Source organism: Sus scrofa, chromosome 16 (assembly GCF_054392235.1).
Source record: "Sus scrofa isolate SSC_HxYL_T2T_F1_AM1 chromosome 16, Sscrofa_HxYL_maternal_Yorkshire_Landrace_v2.0, whole genome shotgun sequence".
Taxonomy (NCBI): Eukaryota; Metazoa; Chordata; class Mammalia; order Artiodactyla; family Suidae; genus Sus; species Sus scrofa.
Window position 1 is genome coordinate 62,935,610 of NC_139398.1, and position 24,833 is coordinate 62,960,442.

General features: G+C 43.5%; 1 long non-coding RNA gene across 20 annotated transcripts in view; it reads right to left on the reverse strand.

The window, feature by feature from the left end:
- LOC102164818 (uncharacterized) overlaps window positions 1-24,833 on the reverse strand; it is a 481,497-nt gene that overhangs the window by 323,895 nt on the left and 132,769 nt on the right. For all 20 annotated transcript variants that reach the window (XR_014831575.1, XR_014831564.1, XR_014831562.1 and 17 more), the window contains one exon: window positions 12,285-12,490. This is a non-coding gene — a long non-coding RNA (uncharacterized LOC102164818). The remainder of the gene's footprint in view (window positions 1-12,284; window positions 12,491-24,833) is intronic.

The window sequence follows — 24,833 nt, forward strand, 5'->3', positions numbered from 1 at the left end:
TTCCAACCATGGCAAACTTTGAAGAAACCACATACATCAAAAGGCCTTTTTTTCCCCTCTCCTTTTTTTTTTTTTTTTTTTCTTTTTTGTAAGGCTGATCTGTGTGGAAACTGGAGCAAAGGAGACTTCAGAGTCTGGCTGACCCTTGCTTTCCAATTTTTGTCATCATTGGCTGTCAGTATGGAATCTGCCATGGCTGAGATATGTGTGGCTGTGGAATGAGCCCGGAACTGAGCGGAGAGAGACCTGTTTGGGTTCCAGCTAAGCCACTTCATAGCTCTGTGGTTTGTACAAATCACTTCAAGGTTGAGTTGCAGCTTCCTCTCTGGTAAGCAGATAACAATATCTACCTTGTCAACTTCACAGGATTATTGTAAAAATGCATTTCATTCATTCATTCAATAACTATTTATTGGTGGTCTACTCTATGGCCCGACAATGACATATGTTCCAAAGATATATCAGTGAATAAAGTTCCTGCATCTCAGAGCACATGGAGGAGGAAAACAGGCTGTAAATAAATAAAAAGTGAACATATAATACATTAGGTGATGATGAGGGATATGGAGAAAAATGGCACAGGGTAAAGGAAATGAGGACTTCTTTGATATTTTATATAAGATGGTCCATGAAAGAATACTGGAACAGAGACATGAAGGAAGTGAATGAGTAAGCCATGCAAAGATGTGAAGAAAGAGGAGGTGCAGCATGTGCAAAGGCCCTGAGGTAATGGTGTGTTTGGTCTTTATAAGGAATAGCAGGGAGGTCAGTATCTCCAAGGCAGAGTGAATGAGGGAAGGGTGATAGATGGTGAGGTCAGACCTACACCACAGCTCAGGGCCATGCCGGATCCTTAACCCACTGAGCAAGGCCAGGGATCGGGCCTGTGTCCTCATGGATGCTAGTCAGATTTGTTTCCACTGAGCCACCATGGGAACTCCTCCAGCAGCTATGTTAACAGGCTTCATGAAAGCTAGATTGGAAGCAAGAAGACCAGATAGGAGGCTACTGCAAGAAAGCAGGTGAGAACTGACAGAGGTGAGAACTGGTCAGACTGTGGGTATATTTTGAAGGTAGCAGCAACAAGCTTTCCTGATGGATTGGATATCAGCTGTAAGAGGAAAGAGAGGAATCATGAAATATTCCCATTTGGGCACTTAGGAATTGAGAAAACGGACGTGCTACTTATTGAGATGAGGAAAACTGCAGAAAGAACAACATGGAAGCTCTCCTTGTACTAGGACCTCAGTTTTGGAAACATTAGTTTGAGGTGGTTATTGGAGATCTAGATGGTGCTGTAGGACATTGGACGTACATATTTGGAGTTCAGAGAAGAGGTCCACGTTAGAACTATAAATTCTGGAGTTGGTAGCCTGTATAAATCCTTGAGAGTAGATAATATCACCTAAGGAATGTGTAGAGAGGAAACAATTTTGAGGACTGTGCAAGAGGAAAGGCCAATATTTAAAAGTCTAGGAAGAGGGGGAGGCACAGACCAGAGAAACAAAAATAAAGAGCAGATAATGAGTAGGAAAAGGAATGAGAGAAAGAAGTGAAGAAGGAGGGTCAGAAAGCAGGGGCTAACTATCATTTCCATTTATTACCCATTAGCTTAGTCAAGTATCATGATGGTAGATAAACCCAAATATATAAGTAATAATGTTAAACATAAGTGGATTAAGTATAGTTAGTTTTACACAATTTGAAAAGTTATAAAATTATAAAAAAGTTATAAAATTAACTATCAAAACAAATCTCAATTTTATGCTGCTTGCATCAATTTTTTGTCCTTACTAAGTCTAGGGCATAGAGTAACTAAAACACGAAGACCATAAGAGATACCATGCAAGAATTAGCCAAAAGAAAGCTGGTATAGCTATACCAATAGCAAAATAGAGCAAGAACCATGATTAGGGTAAAGATAAAAGTGTCATAATGATTAAAAGGATGAGTTCTCCAGAGTTCCCATTGTGGCACAGCGGAAACAAATCCAACTAAGAACCATGTGGTTGCGGGTTCGATCCCTGGCCTTGCTCAGTGGGTTAACGATCCGGTGTTGCCGAGCTGTGGTGTAGTTTGCAGACACGGCTTGGATCTGGCGTTGTTGTGGCTCTGGCATAGGCTTGGCAGCTACAGCTCCGATCAGACCCCTAGCCTGGGAACCTCCATATGCTGCGGGTGCGGCCCTAAAAAGACAAAAAAAAAAAAAAAAAAAAAAAAAAAGGATGAGTTCTCCAAGAAAACATTAAAATTCTCAATGTATATATACATTGAAGACACAGCTTCAAAATACGTACAACAAAAAAGTGTCAGAATTATAAGGAAATATAGGTAAATCCACACTCATGATGGGAAATTTTAACATATTTCTCTCAATAAAAGATACGATAGGCAGGAAAAATCAGTAAAGATATATAAATCTAAATAACACAATTAATAAACTTGATATATTGGCATGTTAAGAACACTATGCCTAAAAGAATGTCCATTCTTCTCAAGTATACATGGAACATTTATGCTGGCCATAAAAGAAGTTCCAACAAGTTTCAAAGGATCAAAATCACTCAAAATATGTTCTCTGACCACAGAAAATTAAGCTGGAAATAATTTTTTTAAAAAGTAGAAATTCCTCAAATGCTTGGAAATTTAGCAATATACTTTTAAATAGGTCAAGAAAAAATTTCAACGGCAATTGGAAAATATCTTTAACTAAATGGTAGTGAAAAGATATCAAAATATGGGGAATGTGACTAAACCTTTTCTATGAGAAAAATCACAGCCTTAGATGAATATATTTAAAAAGAATAAAGAATGAAAATAAAAGATCTAGTTACCTATCTCAAAAAAAAAAAAAGAACAGCAAATTATATCTAAAGAAATGAGAAGGAAGGAAATAATAAAAACCAAGAGCAAAAATTAGTGACATATGGCATCCCTGTGGTGCGCAGCAGAAATGAATCCAACTAGGAACCATGAGGTTGCAGGTTCAATCCCTAGCCTTGCTCAGTGGGTTAAGGATCTGGTATTGCCATGAGCTGCGGTGTAGGTCACAGACACAGCTTGGATCCTGCATTGCTGTGGCTGTGGTGTAGGCCAGCAGCTATAGCTATGAATGGACCCCTAGCCTGGGAACCTCCATATGCTGTGGGTGCGGCCCTAAAAGGCAAAAATAAAACAAATTAAAAAAAAAGAAATTAGTGACATATGAAACATACATTCAGAAGTGAAAATAACATGCCCAAAAGTTGGCACCTGTAAAAGAATAATAAAACTGTTAGGTTTCTGGTACATCTGATAAGAAAGGGATAGAGGAGTTCCCGTCGTGGCGCAGTGGTTAACGAATCCGACTAGGAACCATGAGGTTGCGGGTTCGGTCCCTGCCCTTGCTCAGTGGGTTAACGATCCGGCGTTGCCGTGAGCTGTGGTGTAGGTTGCAGACGCGGCTCGGATCCCGAGTTGCTGTGGCTCTGGTGTAGGCCGGTGGCTACAGCTCCGATTCGACCCCTAGCCTGGGAACCTCCATATGCCGTGGGAGCGGCCCAAAGAAATAGCAACAACAACAACAACAACAAAAAGATAAAAGACAAAAAATAAATAAATAAAAAAAAAAATAAAGTGCTGCCTCTTTGTTTTAAAAAAAAAAAAAAAAAAAAAAAAAAAAAAAAAAAAAAAAGAAAGGGATAGAGAAGGCACAAATTACCAACTTGAATGAAAGAGACCATCAGTCCATAGCCTACAGACATTTAAAAAATAACAACAATATATTATGAACAATTTAATATCAAAAAAGTAAAATTTTAGATAAAAAGAAAAATCCTTAGAAAAACAAAACTGACCCCCCAAAACTTACACAAGATGAAATAAAAAACCTGGACTAGTCCTATACATATTAAAGATAGCAAGGTTGTAATCAATAATATCTAGACAAAGAAACCTCCATGCATAGATGATCTTCCTCCAAGTAAATTCCTCTAAATATTTATGAAAGACATGGCATCAACCTCATATAAACAGCTGAATAGACTAAAGAAGAGAAAATATTTCCTTTTGTTTTCTTTCTTTCTTTCTTTCTTTTTTTTTTTTTTTTTGCTTTTTAGGGCTGCACCCACAGTATATGCAAGTTTCCAGGGTAGGAGTTGAATTGGAGCTGCAGCTGCAGGCCTATACCATAGCCACAGCAATGCCAGATCTGCAAACTACACCATAGCTCATGGCAATGCTAGATCCCACTGAGTGAGGTCAGGGACCAAACCCACATCTTCATGGATTCTAGTCATATTCGTTTCCACTGCACCACAATGGGAACTCCCTCTGCACTTACAGCATATGGAACTTCCCAGGCTAGGGATCGAATTGGAGCGGCAGCTGCCAGCCACAGCCACAGCAATGCAGGATCCAAGCCATGACTGCAACCAACACCACAGCTCACAGCAATGCCAGATCCTTAAACCACTGAGTGAGGCCAGGAATCTAACCCACATTCTCATGAATTCTAGTTGGATTCATTACCACTGAGCCACAATGGAAACTCCAAGAAAACATTTCCTAACTTGTTTAATGAGGCCATTGTAACCTTGACACCAAAAATTGAACTGATATGGAGGAAAATTACAGATCAATGAGTCTTACAACAGAGATGCAAAAATACCAAATTAGCAAACTGGATTCAGCAAAAGATAAAAACAATAATAAATCATGATCACACTGGATTTATTTCAGGAGTTAAAGGACGGTTTCATATTCAAAATGAATTAATACTACAATTCACCATGTTAATGGAATAAATGAGAAAATAATATGATCATCTTAGATGTATAAGTAACTTTTGATGAATTTCAACACTCATTCATGACTACCTGAAAAACTCTCCTTGAACAGGAATAGAAAAAAGAGAAGTTGGAGTTCCCGTCGTGGTTCAGTGGTTAACAATTCCGACTAGGAACCATGAGGTTGCGGGTTCGGTCCCTGCCCTTGCTCAGTGGGTTAAGGATGTGGTGTTGCCGTGAGCTGTGGTGTATGTTGCAGACGCGGCTCGGATCCCGCGTTGCTGTGGCTCTGGCGTAGGCCGGTGGCTACAGCTCTGATTCAACCCCTAGCCTGGGAACCTCCATATGCTTCAGGAGCAGCCCTAGAAAACGCAAAAAGATAAAAAGAAAGAAAGAAAAAAAGAAAAAAAGAGAAGTTAAGAATCTTTAACCTAATAAAGAGTGTTTACCAAAAAGCCTACAGCAAGAATCATCCTTAATGATATTATTGAAAATTTTCTGCCTGAAAATGAAATGAGCAAGGATACCTCTTTCTTCACTACTTCTATTAAGTACGGAACTGGAAGTTCTAATCAGCACAAAAGGACAAGAAAAAGAAAAGGTATAAATATGAAAGAAAAAAGTAAAACCATCATCATTTGCAAAAAAAAAAAAATGACTTTGTACATTGTAAATATAAAAGGGTTTACAGACAAACTATTAACATTAATTAATTTAGAAAGGTCATATTAATAAATGAATTTAACAAAGTCCCTGGATAGAAAGCCAATTGTATATAAAAATAAATTTTATTTCTATACAATGGCCAAAAGCATTCAGCAAATAAAACTTCAAAAGAATACAGTTTTTATCAGCATAGAAATATCAACATTAGTGAGAGAAATTAAGGAAGACTAAATAAATGCAAGAACATACTATCATCATGGATTTGAAGGCTCAATATTGTAAAGATAGTAATTTAATCTCAAATTTAACTACAGATACAACGCAATTAAAATCAAATTCCTGAAAGACTTTTTTGTGGAACTTGATGAGTCAATTGTTAAATTTATGTGAAAATGTGAGAGCAATAAAGCTAGGACAATCTTGAGAAAAAAGAATAAAACTGGAGGTAGTCAATATCAAATAAGACAACAGTATTTTAACCACTAGCAAAAGGACAAAAGGGAGTTCCCACCATGGCTTAAAGGAAACAAATCTGACTAGCATCCATTAGGACAGCACAGGTTCAATCCCTACCCTGGCTCAGTAGGTTAAGGATCCGAGTTGCCCTGAGCTGTGATGTAGGTCACAGATGCGGCTCGGATCTGATGTTCCTTTTGCTGTGGTGTAGTCCAGCTGTAGCTCTGATTCGACCCCTAGCCTGGGAACCTCCATATGCTGTGGGTGCAGCCCTAAAAAGTCGAAAAAAAAAAAAAAAGGACAAGAGATAACAAGTGTTGGCAAGAACATGAGGAAAAGGGAACCCTTGCGCACTGCTAGTGGGATGTCAGTTGGTACAGCCACTGTAGAAAAGAGTATGAGGTTCCTCGAAAAATTTAAAGTGGAAATACCACCTGATCCAGCAATTCCACTTCTGGGTATTTATCTGAAGGAAATGAAAACACTAACTCAAAAAGATATCTGCACTCCCTACAATCATTGCAGCATTATTTGCAACAGCCAAGACATGGAAACAAGTCCATCAATGGAAGATTAAATAAAGAAAATACAATATATATACACATATATAAAGTTTTTTTTTTTTTTTGTCTTTTGTCTTTTTGTCTGTTGTTGTTGTTGTTGTTGCTGTTGTTGCTATTTCTTGGGCCGCTCCCGCGGCATATGGAGGTTCCCAGGCTAGGGGTTGAATCAGAGCTGTAGCCACCGGCCTACGCCAGAGCCACAGCAACGCGGGATCCGAGCCGCGTCTGCGACCTACACCACAGCTCACGGCAACGCCGGATCATTAACCCACTGAGCAAGGGCAGGGACCAAACCCGTAACCTCATGGTTCCTAGTCGGAATTGTTAACCACTGAACCACGACGGGAACTCCGGCACATATATAAAGTTTATGTATATATTTAGTATATATATACACGCAAAATATGTATATATATTTAGTATATATATACACATGCAACATACACACATGGAATATTATTCAGCCAGAAAAAAGGAAATCCTGCTATTGGTGATAACATGGATGGACCTTGAGAGCATTATGCTAAGTGAGATAAGTTAGGCAAAGACTTTATGATCTCGTGCATATGTGGGATCTTAAAAAAACCCCGAACCCATAGATACAGAGAATAGATTGGTTGTTTCAGAGGTGGGTGATTGGGATGGTGATGAAATGGGTGAGCCTATCACAATTTATCTATAATACTCTTATTAAACTACTCAAATGACCATTTTTTTTTTTTTTGGTCTTTTTGCCTTTTCTTGAGCCGCTCCCACGGCATATGGAGGTTCCCAGGCTAGGGGTCCAATCGGAGCTGTAGCCACCGGCCTATGCCACAGCCACAGCAACACGGGATCCGAGCTGTGTCTGCAACCCACACCACAGCTCATGGCAGTGCCGGATCCTTAACCCACTGAGCAAGGCCAGGGATCGAACCTGCAACCTCATGGTTCCTAGTCAGATTCGTTAACCACTGTGCCACGACGGGAACTCCTCAAATGACCAATTTTGATTGCTCCTCATTTCCTTCTGGGACACTGATTGATGCACAAGATGAATTTCAGCCAAGAAGAAAAAAGATGAAGGAAAATAAAGCAAAATGATGTGATGGAAAGCGGTGGGTGGGAGGAGGCGACTTTAGATGGAATGGTCAAGGAAGACCTCACTGAAAATGGAGACATTTGAATTAGAGGCTGAACAACAAAGAAGAACTGGTCATGAGAAGAGCCAATTAAATCTCTCTATTTGTCTTTTGATATCCCAATCATAGTTCGGGGTTAAACAGTTTCCTTTCCTGTAGGACTTACAGCCTTGAATGTGCATGCCCCACAATTCTCCAGGCAGGGGTAACTAGTAGCATTTCCCAAACTACACCTTTGACCCAGAACCCTCTCCTCTGAAGCAGTGTTGTCCAATGAAAATCTAGTGTGAGCCATGAGTATAATTTTAAAACTTTTAGTAGCCCTATTAAAATAAATAGATGAAGAGATGAAAATAATTTTGAGAATATATCTTATTTAATACAATACATCCAAATAGTATCAGTTCAACACATAATACAAAGTTATTAAGGAGATATTTTCCATTCTTTTTTGAAGAAAAAAGTCTGGTGAGTTTGGGCAAAGCCTGGTGAGTTGTGTATGCTTCCAGTACCTCTCAAACTAGCCACATTTCAAGTGCTTGGTAGCCATTTATGGCTACCATATTGGACACTGCAGCTCTAGAGAACTGTGTAGGTCTTCCATTCCACAGGGCACTCTTCAGGAAACTCTTCCCTAAAATGGTATTTATGGCTGGAAGCTCTCCCCATGACGAAGAGCTAGGACCTGAGTCTACAGAATAGTTGTAAAATATGTCATCGCAGAAAATGTGTGAAGCATTTTGGGAAACATCTCAACCTGTGGAAGAATTTTTTAAAATAAATAAATAAATGATAGAACATGAGGTCAAATATTTCTTTTTGTACAGTGTTTGCTATGTAACAAATCATCCCCAAATCAAGCTTTAAAACCAGGAAGATCATATATTTGCTTATGATTTTGCAGTTGGGCAGAGCCTGGTGGGGACAATTCCTGTCTGCTCCAATGGGCATCAGCAGGGTCAGTTTGGCTGGAGCTGGAAGATGCATTTTCCAGGTGATTCACTCACGTTCCTGGCGAGCCAGTGCTGGCTGTCGGCTAGGACTTCAGCGACAAGTGGAGAAGAATCCTGGGCTCCTCCACATGGCGACATGGGCTGCCTCACAGCATGGCAGTTGAGTTCCAGAAGGAAGAAGGCAGAAGCAGTCAGTCTTGTCAAAGCTAGACCTCGCAGTGGCACAGCAGTATTTCTGTCCCCGTTCAAGACGGTGGAGAAACACAGCCCATTTCTCAGCGTAGGCTGAGACAAAGAACTTGCAACTATCTTTTCTCCACCATAGGTGCTATAGTACTTTTACATCCATCTTTGGGGGTGAGGGTGGTTGGGGGGTTACGGGACTTAAAAAAAATATTTTTTTAATTGAGGTATGGTTGATTTACCATATCATGTTAGTTTCAGGTGTATAGCAAATGATTCATTACACTTTTTTTCAGATTCTTCTCCATCATAGGTTATTATAAGATACTGAATATAGTTCTCCATGTCATACAGTAAACCCTTGTTCTTTATCTATTTTATAGATACAGCCATATTTTCAGTTGATCTTCCCAGCAACCCTTTTAATTTAATAATTCATTTATTAATATTGTCAAAGTAAATATGATGAAATCTTAATTATTCATGCATGTGTGGAACACAAATGTTTGTTATAACCATCTCTTCATGTTTTTTCTGGTTTTAAAAATTTTCTAATAAATAAGCTTTATTTTTTAATTTACAGGGAAAATTGCAGAGATTCTACATCATTCTCACATAGTCCTCCACCCCACACTAAGAATTCCCCTATTAATGGCATCTTACATTAGTATGGTACATTGGTCACCATCAATGAACTAATATTCATATCCTATTATTAAGTTCCATCATTGATTCAGATTTCTATGGTTTTAAGCCAATGTCTTTTTTCTGTTCCAGGACCCTCCTGTCCAGGATGCCACATGACATTTGGTTGTTCTTGTCTCCTTAGGTTCTTCCGGGCTCTGACAGTTTCTCAGGCTTTCCTGTTTTTTGATGACCTTGACCGTTTTGAGGAGCACTGGTCAAGTACAGGGTGGGATGTCCTAGTATCAGAATTTGTCTGGTGTTTTCCTCATGATTAGATTGAGGTTGTGAGTTTAGGGGAGGAAGATCAAAGAAGTAAAGTGCTCTTTTCATCACAACACATCAAGGGTCCATGCTAGCGACACGATTTATGACTGCTGCTGCTGACCTTATTTACCTAGCGGAGGAGGAACTCTCCCCTGGAAAGTTCCTCTTACTTGGAAGGAAGTTGCTATGTATAGCCTCTCCTTTAGGATGAAATATCTGCATAAATTACTTGGAATTCATCTGCATGGAAGATGTGAGTCTTTGCCCTCATTTATTAATTTATCAATCATTCCTTTCTATCAGTACAGACTCATGGATATTTGCTTTATGCTTTGGATTACGATGCAATACCACTATATTTTGTTGCTCAAATCAGCCACCAGGGGCTCTTTCATTTATTCAGCAACATTTTGCTTTGGATACTATCATGGCCAGGAGAAAGATGAGAAAAAGGCAGTTCATTCAAGCCATGACACAAGGCCAAGACATGGCAGCCCACCTCTGACTTCCGAATCTCTGCTGCACACACTTAGCCCGCCTGGGCACTTTGCTGCTGCCCAGAGGACTGGCTGAGATGGCCAGGCAGATCCTCCTAGAAAGTCAAGCAGGTCACCACTAGTTGTAAGAGGTCCTTGGGTGTGTGGCCTCTCCGTATTCTGAAAGTTCATAGCCAAGGAAAGGGTAATTATATACCTCAACAGAGAAACCAAACCAAACCAAACAACATCGAAACAGCACTGGGTCATAATGAAGTGGTCCAGGGCTCCATAAATAGTGCTGCCCTGGTCCTCAACCATCTCAGAAGCAAATTAAGGCTTGTCTCCATTCCGGGCATGAACTTGCTGCCCTGGCCAACCCCCAGGGCTCTGAGTCTCCACCAGGAGCACCATCCCTGAGCAATGGGCAGAGATCTGGGAACACTTACACATGCCCACTGCACAGAAGGTGAGGGTATGGTGGCCTCTCGACACAGTTGTTCTGGAACCCCACAGAAAATCTCCACATGGGCGACCAACCCCCAGGCCCAAGTGTCCTGGCCATGGGCAATGAATGACTGCACAAATACATCTCTTTGTACCCAGCAAGGACCCATCTTGAGAAATAAACTGCCTCTGGATGGAAAATATAAAAATTACCACCACAAAGAAAGTCCCATTTGAAGAAACGTTCATATCCTTCAAGAGTCTACCTTGTGTCTGTGAGTCAGACGTCTGACTCTATTTTGAGGAAAAGACTGTTTCAGCCTTGATCTCAATGGTGTGCTCAGGAAGTCACTGAAAGGCTGGGCATATTTCAATACCCAAATTCCCATCCACACGGCAGATTCTGTACAAACTCATTAAACACAGCAAATTATTTTAAGTCCAACACCTCACTTTGCACGTATTTTTTGAAACAAAGCTGTAATGGCTAACAGGCACATGAAAAGAACCTCAGTATCGCTAATTACTAGAGGAATGCAAATCAAAACTGCAATGAGGTATCAACCTCACCCCAGTCAGAACAACTATCATCGAAAAAGTCTACAAATAATAAATGCTGGAGAGGGTGTGGAGAAAAAGGAACCCTTCTACGTTCTTGGTGGGAATGTAAATTGGTGCAGCCGCTCTGGAGAAAAGTATGGAGGTTCCTTAAAAAACTAAAAATAGAGTTAACATCTGATCCAGCAATCCCACTCCTGGGTGTAGATCCAGAAAATGCAAAAGCTCTAATGTGAAGGATACCTGCACCCCAATGTTCACAGCAGCACTATTTACAATCGTCAGAACATGGAAGCAACCTAAGTGTCCACTGACAGATGAATGCGTAAAGAATATGCAGTACCACACACACATACAAATGGAGCACTACTCAGCCAAAAATGAATGAAAAGATGCCATCTGCAGCAATAAGGATGGACCTAGAGATTATCATTTAAGTAAGTGAGAGAAAGACAAATATCATAGGATAACACATATATGGAACCTAAAAATTTATACAAATGAACTTACTTACAAAACAGAGTCACAGACACAGAAGACAAACTTATGGTTACCAAACAGGGAAGGGAATGGGAGGGATAAATTGGGAGTTTGGAATTAGCAGATACTACTATGTATAAAATAAACAACAAGGTCCTACTGTAGAGCACAGGATACAGAACACAATACTTTATAATAAACTATGTTGGAAAAGGAGAAAAAGCTACCTTATAAGGTATTTCAAAAATATATGGAGTTCCTGTTGTGGCTCAGTGGGTTAAGAACTCGAGATAATGTCCATAAGGATATGGGTTCAACCTCTGGCCTTGCTCAGTGGGTTCAAGATCTGGTATTGCCGCAAGATGTGCCTTGGATCCCGCTTTGCCATGGTTGTGGCATAGGTCTGCAGCTGCAGCTTCAATTTGACCACTAGCCTGGAAACTTCCATATGCCGCAAGTGGGGCCATAAAAAGATGGATGGATGGATGGATGGATCGATCGATCGATAGATAGATAGATGGATGAATACACATAGCTTGGACTTTAACCAACTTGATAAAGTCTTAACATTGTGCCATATTTGCTGCAGATTCTTTCTTTCTTTTTTTTTTTTAAGAAAGAAAATACTGTAGAAGCCCTTGCAGTATTTCTTTGTCCCACTCACCTCACTGCCCTGAGCCAAAGCTGGTATTCTCAGCCATTCACACCACACTCTTCTCTCCTGCCTCTGAAAACCACTCCGTTTGGCCAGGAGCACAGCCCCAGGGAAGCGCGCCAGGAGGTGTGTGTTGGGGGAGACACACCTTCCAGACCCACTCAGCTAGAGGACAGGACTGCTAAGCATCACCAGTCAGGAAGAGGAGATGGAGCCTGGAGGAGAGAAAGAATGAAATATACGGTCATAGGGCTTGAAATGCATTTCAACCTCCCCAAGACAAAACAGGCTACATCAGATATTATTATCTGTTTTGCCTGAACTCTCCTTTGTTTTTAAGTCACTGTGCCTGTGATAAAAATGATTCCACACGCCAACCTTAAAAAAAAATCTTACCTTCTTTGTTCTCTTAAAAAGAACTGAGAGCAGAGGAGGTCCCGAGCTGGTGGAGCAGAGGGGGGCACGCACTGGGAAGTGTGGGTAAGACCAGCACTGATCTGGCTGCATACTGCCGTTAAAGCCCATACTGCCGTTAAAGCCCAAAGACAGCTAAGTGTTATCAGACTTCTAAAGCACTTTTGATGAGCTAAGGGACGTGTGGGCCAACTCGTGGGTTCCAAAAAATCTTTCTCTGCAAGACTTCAGCTGACTCGATTAATGCCTATGGATGGGTTCTTTCAGGGACATCAAGTGAATCAAGATAAAAATAAAGGCAAGGAGACACACACCCCCAAACCATACTTATTTGCTACATTTCCAACCAAACTAAATTTAAATTTTGTGATTGAACTCTGACTGGAACCTAACCAAGGTGTTTCCAAATTGTCATTTGTCAGACTTGGTCACACTGGACATTTCCAATACTATAGACCCAGAACCAAGGACCAGTTTCTGAATTGCTGTCACTTGAAGGAAAGGAAACAATCAAGGGCCAGCTTGGTGCGAGGCGTGGTAGTGGATGTTTTACTTTCTATTGCTTATTTAATTTTCACTAAACACCATTTGAGAGATGAGGACATCCGGACTCAGAGAGGTTAAGCAACCTGCACAGGGTAACACAACCAGGAAGCAGTTTATCCGAGTGGGCCTTGGATTAAACACAACTTTATGTGAGTTCTTGATTTTCTACAGTGTTCTCACTTGTATTGTGTGTTGGTTGGGCTGTTTCACATTGCAGGGACCAGAGAGGTGCCCGGGTTCTCATTCTCTTGGGACTTGGGAGATGAACTGTAAGAATCCAGTGGAACAGAATAGAAAGCCCAGAATTAAACCCACACCTACAGCCAACTAATCTATGACAAAGGAGGCAAGAATATACAATGGAGAAAAGACAGCTCGTTCAATAAGTGGTGCTGAAAAACTGGACAGCCACATAGAAAAGAATGAAATTAGAACACTCCCTAACACCATACACAAAAATAAATTCCAAGTGGATTAAAGACCTAGATATAAGACCAGACACTATAAAACTCTTAGAGGAAAACATAGGCTAAACACTGTCTGACATAAAAGACAGCAACATCTTCTCAGATCCACCTCTTAGAGGAATGACAATAAAAACAAAAATAAACAAGTGGGACCTAATTAAACTTAAAAGTTTCTGCACAGCAAAGGAAACCCTAAACAAAACAAAAAGATGACCCACAGAATGGGAGAAAATCTTTGCAAATGAATCAACTGACAAGGGATTCATCTCCAAAATTTATAAACACCTGCTGCAGCTCCACATCAAAAAAAAAAACCAAAAAAAAAACCCCAAAAAAACCCATCCAAAAATGGGCAGAAGATCTAAACAGACAGTTCTCCAAAGAAGACATACAGATGGCCAAAAAACACATGAAAAGATGTTCAGCATCACTCATTATTAGAGAAATGCAAATCAGAACCACTATGAGGTACCACCTTACACCAGCCAGAATGGCCATCATCAAAAAGTCTACAAACAATAAGTGCTGGAGAAGGTATGGAGAAAAAGGAACCTTTTACACTGTTGGTGGGATTGTAAACTAAACGTAGAACTACCTTTTGATCCAGCAATCCCACTCCTGGGCATCTATCCAGAGAAAACCATGCCTCACAAAGACACATGTACTCCAATGTTCATTGCAGCACTATTTTCAGTAGCCAAGACATGGAAACAACCTAAATGTCCATCAACAGAGGAGTGGATCAAGAAGATGTGGTACATATACACAATGGAATATTACTCAGCCGTTAAAAAGAATGAAATACCGCCATTCTTAGCAACATGGATGGACCTAGAAATTATCATGCTAAGTGAAGCCAGTCAGACAATGAGACACCAACATCAAATGCTTTCGCTGACATGTGGAATCTGAAAAAAGGATGGAATGAACTTCTTTGCAGAACAGATACTGACTCACAGACTTTGAAAAATTCATAGTCTCCAAAGGAGACAGTTTGGGGAATAAGGGGATGCACTGGGATTGTGGGTTGGAAATCCTATAAAATTGGATTGTGGTGATCATTACAACTATAAATGTAATAAATTCATTGAGTAATAATAATAAAAAAGAATCCAGAGGAAATGAAGGAGCCTAGGAAACAAACACTATCACAGTAGTAGCCAGACTCAAGGCTTCTGGGAGAATAAACAGTGACTCATCCTCTCATCGGGGGTGACGTGGCTGCTGCTTCTGGTAACGCTGTCCCACTTAACATAATCTCCCTCTCTTCCTCTCTCTCTCTTGCTCTGCTTGTCTTATGATTTCTCCCTTGTGGCTAACTCAGTTGCCACCAACCCACTATCCAGTGTGTGTATCTCCCCTTTCAAAGGACAGGTTGGCAAGACACCAGGCACCTTGTGGATGGATGTTCTCACAGGTCTAGCTAAGCCCTGCCCCATCCTGTGTGCCCAGGGTAGCAAGGTCACATGACGCAAATGTGGTCAATCATACAAAAGACACCACTGTGCTTCAGAAAGGAGGTGTGGCAGTCCCTCGGGGTCCCAGGGCTTATGTATGAACTTCCCGTGGATGTTGGCAAGGCTGTGCTCCCTCTGAAGGCACCAGGGAGGTTTCTTCTTCATCCCTTCCAGCTTCTGGTGGCCCAGGCATTCACTCCTTGATTTGTGGTTGCTTCACTGCCTCCATCTCCATGTGGCCTTCTCACTGTGTGTCCCTGTCCTTTCTTCTTATTATAAGGACTCACCCTAAATCCAGGATGATTCCATCTCGAGATTCTTAACTAAGTACATCTGCAAAGACCCTATTTCCAGATTGTCACAGTTCGGGTTTCCAGGTGGACATGAATCCGGGGGATACACTATTTAAACAATTATGTCTTCTCTATGGCACAGTGTAGTGTGTACTAGGGGTTCCGGGAGAGCAGAGGTCATGCCTTTGTTACTTCTTTAGGACCTGCCCCAGCATGGCACCAGGTCCTCATTAAATGCCTACTGATTGTATCAGAATAGAACAGGAAAAAAAAATCTGAAATATCAGGTGATACCTCATTGTATCCGAGTGCGTACCTTCTGTATGCTGCTGTACCCATCTCTGGTGCCCTGTATTCATCCGGGTTGCCTGAGAGTAAGTTTCTGGACCACCCACCCTACAGCACCCTCCCCTAGAGATGTGGATATGTGACTCTGCCCTGTCTTCTGGACAGAGGTCAGCCACTGTCGCTTCTCCATCCTGGAGTCGACCTAGTGCCCTCTCTGCAGACCTAACCCTGCCTTCTAGTGTTTTCCAGCCAACAGTCCAAAATCGGTTCTGTTCTCCCACTGCTTCTCAGTCGCTTCAGCAAAAAGATGAGTCCTGTTCCGGTTCGACCTTGTCTACTAAACACGCTCTGGTGGGAAAACAAACCAAACCAAACCCCAGATCTCTGGTTTGGTTCTCAGTGACAGAAAAAAATATTTGGATTTGGTTCGGGGTTGAGCAAACTGGTGCAGTTTGTTCCGGTTTCTGGTTCTTCGTTCAGGCCAAGTCCCTGCTCCAGACAGAAAGAATGTCCCTGGAATGCATCTTCCAGCTCGAGCTCAAACAGCTGAAAGGGCTGGGTGTCCAGACGGAGGCCGCCTGCTCAGCAGACACCTAGGGACTTCCCTGCGCCTCCCAGTGCGGGTCTCCTGGGTCTCGGGGACAGGGCCTGGCAGTGCAGCTGGCAGAGTTCTCCAGGGAAGGCCAGGCTACCTTCCGTGGACTAAAAAGAATGCCAGGCAGCAGTGCAGCTGAGCCCGCCATCAGCCACAGGGACAGGGTCGGGGACAGCTGGGTGGTGGGTGTCGTTGTGTAAATCCGCCACCATCTCCACACAAGCTCAGCTCCAGAGATCTCCATCAGACAGGGTCCCAGTGGGGGACCCAAAGAACTAAGTAAACAGTCGGCTGATAGGGAGACAAGGGGGAGTGGTGGGTACCGGGGGCAACTGGCCAGAGGCATTCAAATTCAGACTCCTTTTAGCCTGGGGCTCCTTCTGTGCAGCTGCTGGCCTGAGAGGCTATGGAGGAACGCTCCATGCCTTCCCATTTGGCAGGTGTAGATTCAGAGCAGAGTTTCTAGGAGCCCCGCAGTTCTCCCCATCCCCAGCCGGAAGGTGATGCCGGGCCAAGGAGTGACTGCGGGGGACAGAGCAGCTGGGGGCGTTGGGGACACCCGGCAGTGAATCACCAAGGAGGAATTTTGAAAGGAAAACACATATTTTTAATCTAGTCTCCCTCCCACGCTGATCCACACATCAAAGGGGTCCTCAGATACAGAGAACCAGTCAGCAGGGCTGAGCGGGCTTGCCCTGAGTGCCGGAAACCCGAGAGCTGGGGCCAGAAGCCGGGTCCCCGAGGCGCTGCCCCAATTCTGCAATGTGGAGAGACACACTCAGGCCGCCACGCGGGAAGCAGACAAACACCATCAAGGGAAATGGAATGAAAGCTCCCGAGCAGCGCTCTCGTCCAAACACCTTCTATTTCTCAGGATTATCATTCCTGGATCCTTCTTCCCCTTTAAATAATCAACCAAAGGGCAACCTTATCAAAGGCAACTCGGGTGTCCCCTGACTTAGCTCAAAGCCATTTTTCTGCTTCCTTGGCTGCACGGATGGCGACTGCCGCCTGAGATGTGAGCCAGAAATATTTCTGAGTGCTGGCCACCCGGACAGGATTAGCCCGCTCGCACATGCGCTTTCAGCTGGGTGTGCTTTCTGTTCCACTATGCTCACTACGTGCTGGATTCAATTATAGGTTTTCTTACACTTACATCTTCATTAGTTCTACATTGCCGAGTAGATGGAATGTGCTGTCAGCTTTTTTTTTTTTAAGTGTCACTTTTTTTCCCCCCCAAAGATTCAACACCGTCTAGTCCTATTAAAAAAAGAAAGAAAAAAAAAATAGCTTGGCTCAAGCGTATATTGCTAATGGGCATGGAATTGATTCACAAGTCCCCAATGCTAGTTATGTAAAAGTAATTACTGCAACCTAGAGGAATTGGTTCCATATCCAATATTCACAGAAGGCTGTATATATATATATATATGGATATATATATATATATATATATATGGATCGGAATTGGGAAGGAAAAGAAAAAAAAATGAAAAAAGGAAGAAATATCAGAGAGCATTTAAACTACTCACATATATACCCCTTAAAAACATCTTTCGCAGAGTGGGATAAAAATCTTAAACAAAGCGAGGCAGGCAGAGACTGGAGTCCTGAGGACCCCAGCATTTCAAGACTGGGCAGTGGGCAGTCTGGGCACCAGAAGTCATGAAGAGCAGAGCCTATGGCAGCCTGGGGGGCCCTTCCACAGCTAGCAACTGTCAGCACATGGTGGCCCCCTCTTGGCCAGTGGCACAGCCTATCCCAAAGCCCTGGAGGAGCCTTTGCCTGGCTCCCAGCCCGTGGAGTTTCCTATCTTATCTGTGGCCCCAAAAACCCAGTTCCCCTAGTGGGTCCCCCAGAGCTGGAAGATACTGGCATAAGAGGACACAGCATGGGGTCAGATGGAACCTTCCCAAACGGCTTCAGAAGCCACTTCATTGTGGAAAGGGATCCTTGGGGAAGGTCTGAGGACCTGAAGGAACCTTTACAGGCAAACAGGAAGATGTTCAGAGCTGGAAATTGAGGAAGGGAGTTAAAGGCAAGCCTCCCCCAGTGATGCGCAGATGATGGAATAGATTCCATGGATCTAAACATGAAATTTAACATCAATCTGTTATGTTTCATGCTTGGTTGGAACCTATGATCTTTCGGAGCTTTCTTTCTGCTACCTATAGAATTACTCTATCCTGGTTTTGTTTCATCTACAAATGCAGCAAGGCTGCCTTACATATCCTTCACATATCATTCATGAAACTGCTGGCTAAGGAATGCCCTCACCCACCCAGGGACCTCCACACAGATGGGCCCCCACCCACGTATCAAGAAGGGTTGTTCTGGAGTTCCCATAGTGGCACAGTGGGTTAAGAATCTCACTGCACACAAAAGAAAAAAGAAAAAAATCTGACTGCAGCAGCTGGGGGGTTGTGGTGGGGGAGGTAGCAGGGCTGCAGAGGCGCAGGTTCGATTCCTAGCCTGGCACAGTGCGTTAAAGGATCCAGCATTGCTACAGCTGCAACATAAGTCGCAGCTGTGGCTCAGATTCAATCCTTGGCCAAGGGAACTTTCATATGCCATGGGTGCGGCCATTGCAAAAAAAAAAAAAAAAAGTTGTTCAACCAGATGCATGCTCACTGACCCGCTACCCTCCCACACACAGTCCCCCAGCCTACCTGTAAGGAGAACATCTGATCTAGGGGGGCTGAGAAGAAGGCATAACTTGGAAATCAGGTTGCCAAGGATGTCTTCTTTCTGTTTGGGTTCACAGAGAGTTAGGAAACACGGTGTGCTAAAATGACCCGGTGGAGCATGCACGCAATTCTGTGGACCCTGGCCCAGGCTACTATTGCAAATTCCACACCACAACTGGAGAGCCTTCTGGCTTCACCCCTGTGTTATCTCTGGCCAGCCTCTGTGGATTCTCAGCCTGGCAAGAGAGGCCGGTTTTTAAAATTCTGGCAACACTGTGGGGTCTATCACATGTTGCCTTTGCTTCTGGGGTCTTGATTTAACCTCAGACCGTGTCATTTGCATTGGATTCTATTCATGCCTTCTTCTCACCTTAGATTTGATGCATCAAAATCAATCTTGTGGCAGGACGTGAGGGCCAATCAGTCCCCAGGGGTGTTTCCTTGATACATAATCCATAAGAAGTGTCAGGAGAAGCAGAGACGCTTCTGCTTCCTCCTTCAGGAGGTTCAGCCCAAGGACATGAGATATTTTTAAATAAGAGGAGGCAAAACCTAAATGTTGGAGAGAAATGGCTGGAAGTCTAGCTAACTCACAATCAAGGTGCATGTCGTCATTTCAGAAAAGACAAAAGCTTTGGGATGCTCGGAACCACTGGACTCAGCAGAGCCCCAGCAGTGTTTCAGAGACCTGGCCTGATGATGGCAATGCTTCTCCCCTCGGTGGTGCAGGGCTTTCCGCTCTCCCTGTGGACTGGTGGAGCTGCCACGTGTTCCCACCCTGCAAACTGACAGCAGTTATGATTAGAAAGGGTTTTGCTGCCAAGTGGAGAATATATAGACCAGCAGGGCTAGAGAATACATTTCAGCTCCTTGTCCAGCTGGCCGAGAGGCAGCTGCCCATTTGGAATGTAAATGGAAGATATGGGCTGAGAAATGAGAGGACAAATATCTGCCATCAGTCCTTCAGAGCAGGGTGAAAGGATGGCTTGAAGGTGTATCCTTTCAGAGTTCTGGCCTCAGTTTCCTTCTCTTTTAAATGCTGGAGGTCTTAGACAGTTGTGAGGATTTAGTAACATAATAATCCAAGTAGGAACATTATTGGCAAAGAGCAAAAGAGAGAGAAAGAAGGAAAGAGAATGGAAAAAAAGATAGAGAGAGAGAAGCAGAGATAGAAAAAAAGACTTTGACTCTTCACCAGTTGATCTGTACTGCCTGAGGCTCAACCAGCCCACACGGAAAGGCAGAGTTGAGGTAATTCTGTTTCTTCAAAAACTATTTATTGTTCTAGATACTGTTCTAAGTGCCTAGGTTACATCAGTAAGGAAAGCAAGTGAAAATGCCTGCCCTCATGGACAAAAGAGTGCGGAAGCCTGATCAAACTGTGCCTGAAGCCTTACAATCCCTGAACTATTGGAGTCAATATATTCCCAAAGCATTTAAGTTGGTTTGAATTGGCTTTTTTTGTTGTTACTTGCAAAAGCAAAGTATCCTAACTGATACCATCATCCTCTAGACATTGTGGTACCTGATCAAACCCTGGTCACATTTCACTCCACCTTCAAATCAAGATAAAATGCACATGTCTCTGTTTGAAAAGCTGGCCACCTCTGGGTGGCACACAGATCTTATAAATAGCCAGGAAGCAGATTCAGGCTGGAATGGAATCTTAAAAATTTCGAAAAAAAAAAAAAAAAGATAAAGGGAAAAAAGAGGAAGAATTCCACAGGAAATTGAAGGGGAATTTGGGAGATAGAACGCAGCAAGTGTCATTGGACCATGGCCGGAACAATTGGCCCGAACAAGCCTCCCCTTATTAGAAGCACCAGCAGAGCCTGAATGCCCAAGAGCTTTGGGAACTTCCCAGAGTCTCTCACTAGAGAGATATTTAATGAATGGTATTTCGGGGTACATTTTATAGTTGTGAATAAGCTTTTCTTTGTTCATGTTATCCCCTAATGCTCACTTTCACTTGGAAAAGATAATACTCTGAATTTCAAGGATCCCCAAATGCCCCCCTCTTTTTTTTTTTTTAACACAAAAGCAGTGTTTTGTTTTCTACTTTTGTAGAGTTCATGAAATACATCCAGTTGTCCTTTTTTTTTTCTTTTTTCTTTTCTTTCTTTTTTTTTTTTTTTTTTTTTTTGCGCTTTTTTAGGGGCATGCCCACAGTACATATAAGTTCCCAGGCAAGGTTAGGAGTCGAATTGGAGCTACCGCTGCCAGCCTACACCACAGCCATAGCAACGTCAGATCCGAGCTGTGTCTGTGACCTACACCACAGTCCATGGCAACTTAACCCACTGAGCGAGGCCAGGGATTGAACCCGCAACCTCATGGTTTCTAGTCGGATTCATTTCCACAACGCCACAACGGGAACTCCCAATTGTTGACTTTTAATAAGCTCTTTCGATGTTGCGAGTTGCCATGGACATTCTGCTATTTCTGCCTCATCAGCATCTACTCCCCATCTTCTGAATATAACAGCCAATTTTCCTTGGGGGCCTGGAAACTTTCTCCACTTTCAGGCCTTGTGGTTCAGTTAGGTCTGACTCCCTGCTTTGGCTGCAGGGAGGGACAGGAGACCCAGACCCAGCCAATCAGAGCACCCCACCCTCCTAGCCACACGATAATTGGTTTGAGGATGGTCACACAGCCCAATCCAAGCCAATGGAACAACAACTCAAGTTGAAATTATTGGGGGTGAGACTGGAGTTCCCATTGTGGCTGAGCGGGTTAAGAACTCCACATAGTCTCCATGAGGATGTGGATTCAATCCCTGGCCTTGTTCAGTGGGTTAAGGGTCCAGTGTTACTGCAAGCTGTGGTGTAGGTCGCAGATGTGGGTTGAATCTGGTGTTGATGTGGTCATGGCATCGGCCTGCAGCTGCGCCTCCAATTAGACCCCTAGCCCAGGAACTTCATATGCCCCAGGTGTGGCTGTAAAAAGAATAAAAAGAAAGAAAGAAAGAAGAAATTATTGAGAAAGACACTGTCCCTTACCATTGAGGCTGCTTAGCTGATAGAATGCCAGTTCAGAGTTATCGTGGTGCTAATGGGAATGCAGCAGAATTGAGAAGTAGCGAGAGATGGAGTTTTTGTTGTTTGTTTGTCTGTTTTTTTGGCCATACCCACAGCAGGTGGAGTTTCCTGGGCCAGGGTCAAACCCATGCCACAGCAGAGACAATGCCATATCCTTAACCTGCTGAGCCACTAGGGAACTCTGGGAGAGATGGAGTCTTGCTGGCACATCTGGACCTGCAGACAGTGTGATCTAGGAATTCTTCTTTAAGATATTTGTGCCAATTTTTTCCTTTCTGCTTAAAGCACTGTAAGTCATACTTGCATCGCTTTCAACCAAACTGCTAGCTAATGCATAAGTTAAGGCTGCCTGGGTATTCCCTGCTAAGCTTATGCACCCAACACACCCAATCACAGCAGCTTTCAAGAGCTTGGACCCCACCATCTACCCCTCAGACATCTTCCAAATGCAGCTTCTCTTTCAAAGGATGCAATGTTCACCAAGCTGCCTCTCCCTTCATTCTCTCCAGGAACTCCAGTTCTTCTCGAAGTTGTGTTTGCAGACTCCACCCACCTCCACTGACTCCATGGACCTTTAAACCTGATGCAATTGCTGCGACCCAAGATTCCTTTTTTTTTTTTTTGGCTTTTCTTGGGCCGTTCCTGTGGCATATGGAGGTTCCCAGGCTAGGGGTCTAATCAGAGCTTAGACGCTGGCCTACACCACAGCCATAGCAACACAGGATCTGAGCCGCGTCTGCGACCTATACCACAGCTCACGGCAACGCTGGGTCCTTAATCCACTGAGCAAGGCCAGGGATCGAACCCGCAACCTCATGGTTCCTAGTCGGATTCATTAACCACTGCGCCACGATGGGAACTCCCCAAGATCTTTTTTAAATTAAACCCAAACTCCACTTGCTGCATATAATGTTCTTCTAGCGGCAAACAAGGGAGCACAAACTAGTCATTGTGAACTTACACCTGGCTTTAGACCTACGTGCAACTTGGCTTCAGAGAAGTGAGGACATGCTTGGGGACGGGGGAGAGCAGCTCTAGCACCACGGAAAACAAATCAAGAGGACTTCCATCACAGGTGTCTTTGAACTCTTCCCAGAGAGCCTGCTGCAACCCAGCTCCCTGAGTCCTTACTGAGTCGTAATTACAGGGCGCTTTCTACAAAATCTCATGATGACATTTCTCTGTTCTTTTCTGGAAAGGCCAGTGAAGACCCCATTCATCAGATACCTGTGGTCCTCACACTGACTGGTGTTCACATGTACGCTGAGAAAGGCTGGCCTCGGGCCCTGATTACTATCCACCACACTCCAGAGGGAGACGGCAGGGGCTGGGGTTCTACTGAAGCCCAAAGGGCAATGGCAACCCCCTGCCCTGAGGCCACATGTGGTAGATGAATAATGCCTCCCAAAGATGTCCCTGTCCTAATGCCTAGAACCTGTGAGTGTGACCTTACATGGCAAAAAGACTCTGCAGCTGTCATGAAGTTAAGAATCTTGGGGGGAAAAATTTTCAGGATGGGGAGGTTATTCTGCATTATCCAGGTAGGTGCCACGTGATCACAAGATCCTTCTAAGAGGGGTGTGGGAGGCAGTGAGGGTCAGAGGAGGAGGCCATATGATGACAGAAGCAGAGGCTGGAGTGATGCCCTTTGAAGATGGAGCGAGGGGCCACCAGCCGAGGAATACAGGTGGCACTAGATGGTAAAAAAGGCCAGAAGATGAATTCTCCTCTGAGACCTCCAAAAGGCCACAACACCTTGACTTCTGGACTCCAGAATGGTAAGGCAAAAAAATCTGTGCCTTTTTTTTTTTCTTTTTAGGGCCACACTCGTAGCATGTGGAAATTCCCAGACTAGGGTCAAATAGGAGCTGCAGCTGCCAGCCTTCACCACAGCAACACCAGATCTAAGCTCCATCCACGACCTTTGCCACAGCTTGTAGTGGCACCGGATCCTTAATCCACTGAGCGAGGTCAGGGATCGAAGCCACATCCTCATGAATACTAGTCGGGTTCTTAACCCAATGAGCCACAATGGGAACTCCAAATACATGCTGTTTTAAGCCACCGTGTTTGTGATACGAGGAAACTAATTCAGGTCACATGGATCAAGATGCCAGCAGCAACTCCCTGGCTCTGGTTCTCGTGGCTGAAAGAACTACAAGTGCATGAGAGCCTCCTGGGACACCCTGGCCCTTCTCCTCCCCTATCAGATGGAGCTGGCTCGAGCCTCTGAGGAGCAGGGAGCCACGCTCCTCCACCAGTCACCAACTCAGCTATGACTGGATGGAAGCTGGCATCTCCCACTGATGCATGTCTGACAGAAGCTCTGTAATAAACAAATGGTGGCCGACAGCTCACAGGAGAGGCACGTGTGGACTGAATAAGGGAAAACCATGCATATTCGTTTCCTGTGGCCACTGTAACAAATTACTGCCAATTTATTGGCTTCAAACAAACAGAAAAATTCATTCCCTTACTGTTCTGGAGACCAAGAGTCCAAAATCAGTCTCATAGGCTAAAATCAAGATGTCAGCATGGCAGATCCTTTGGGAACCACAGAGGGGAGCATCAAATACAGAAACCAGCAGTGATTTTGTGGTTATTACAAGTCAAGACAAATAACTGCAAGCTAAATCAAACCCACCAAAGACAGTAATCTATTTTCAATGGGGAGCTCTCTGGGAGAAGCCAAACTAAGGTTTCTTTGGGCCATTTCTGTCTTTTTTTTTTTCTTTTTCAGGGCCGCACCTAAGGCATATGGAAGTTTCTGGGC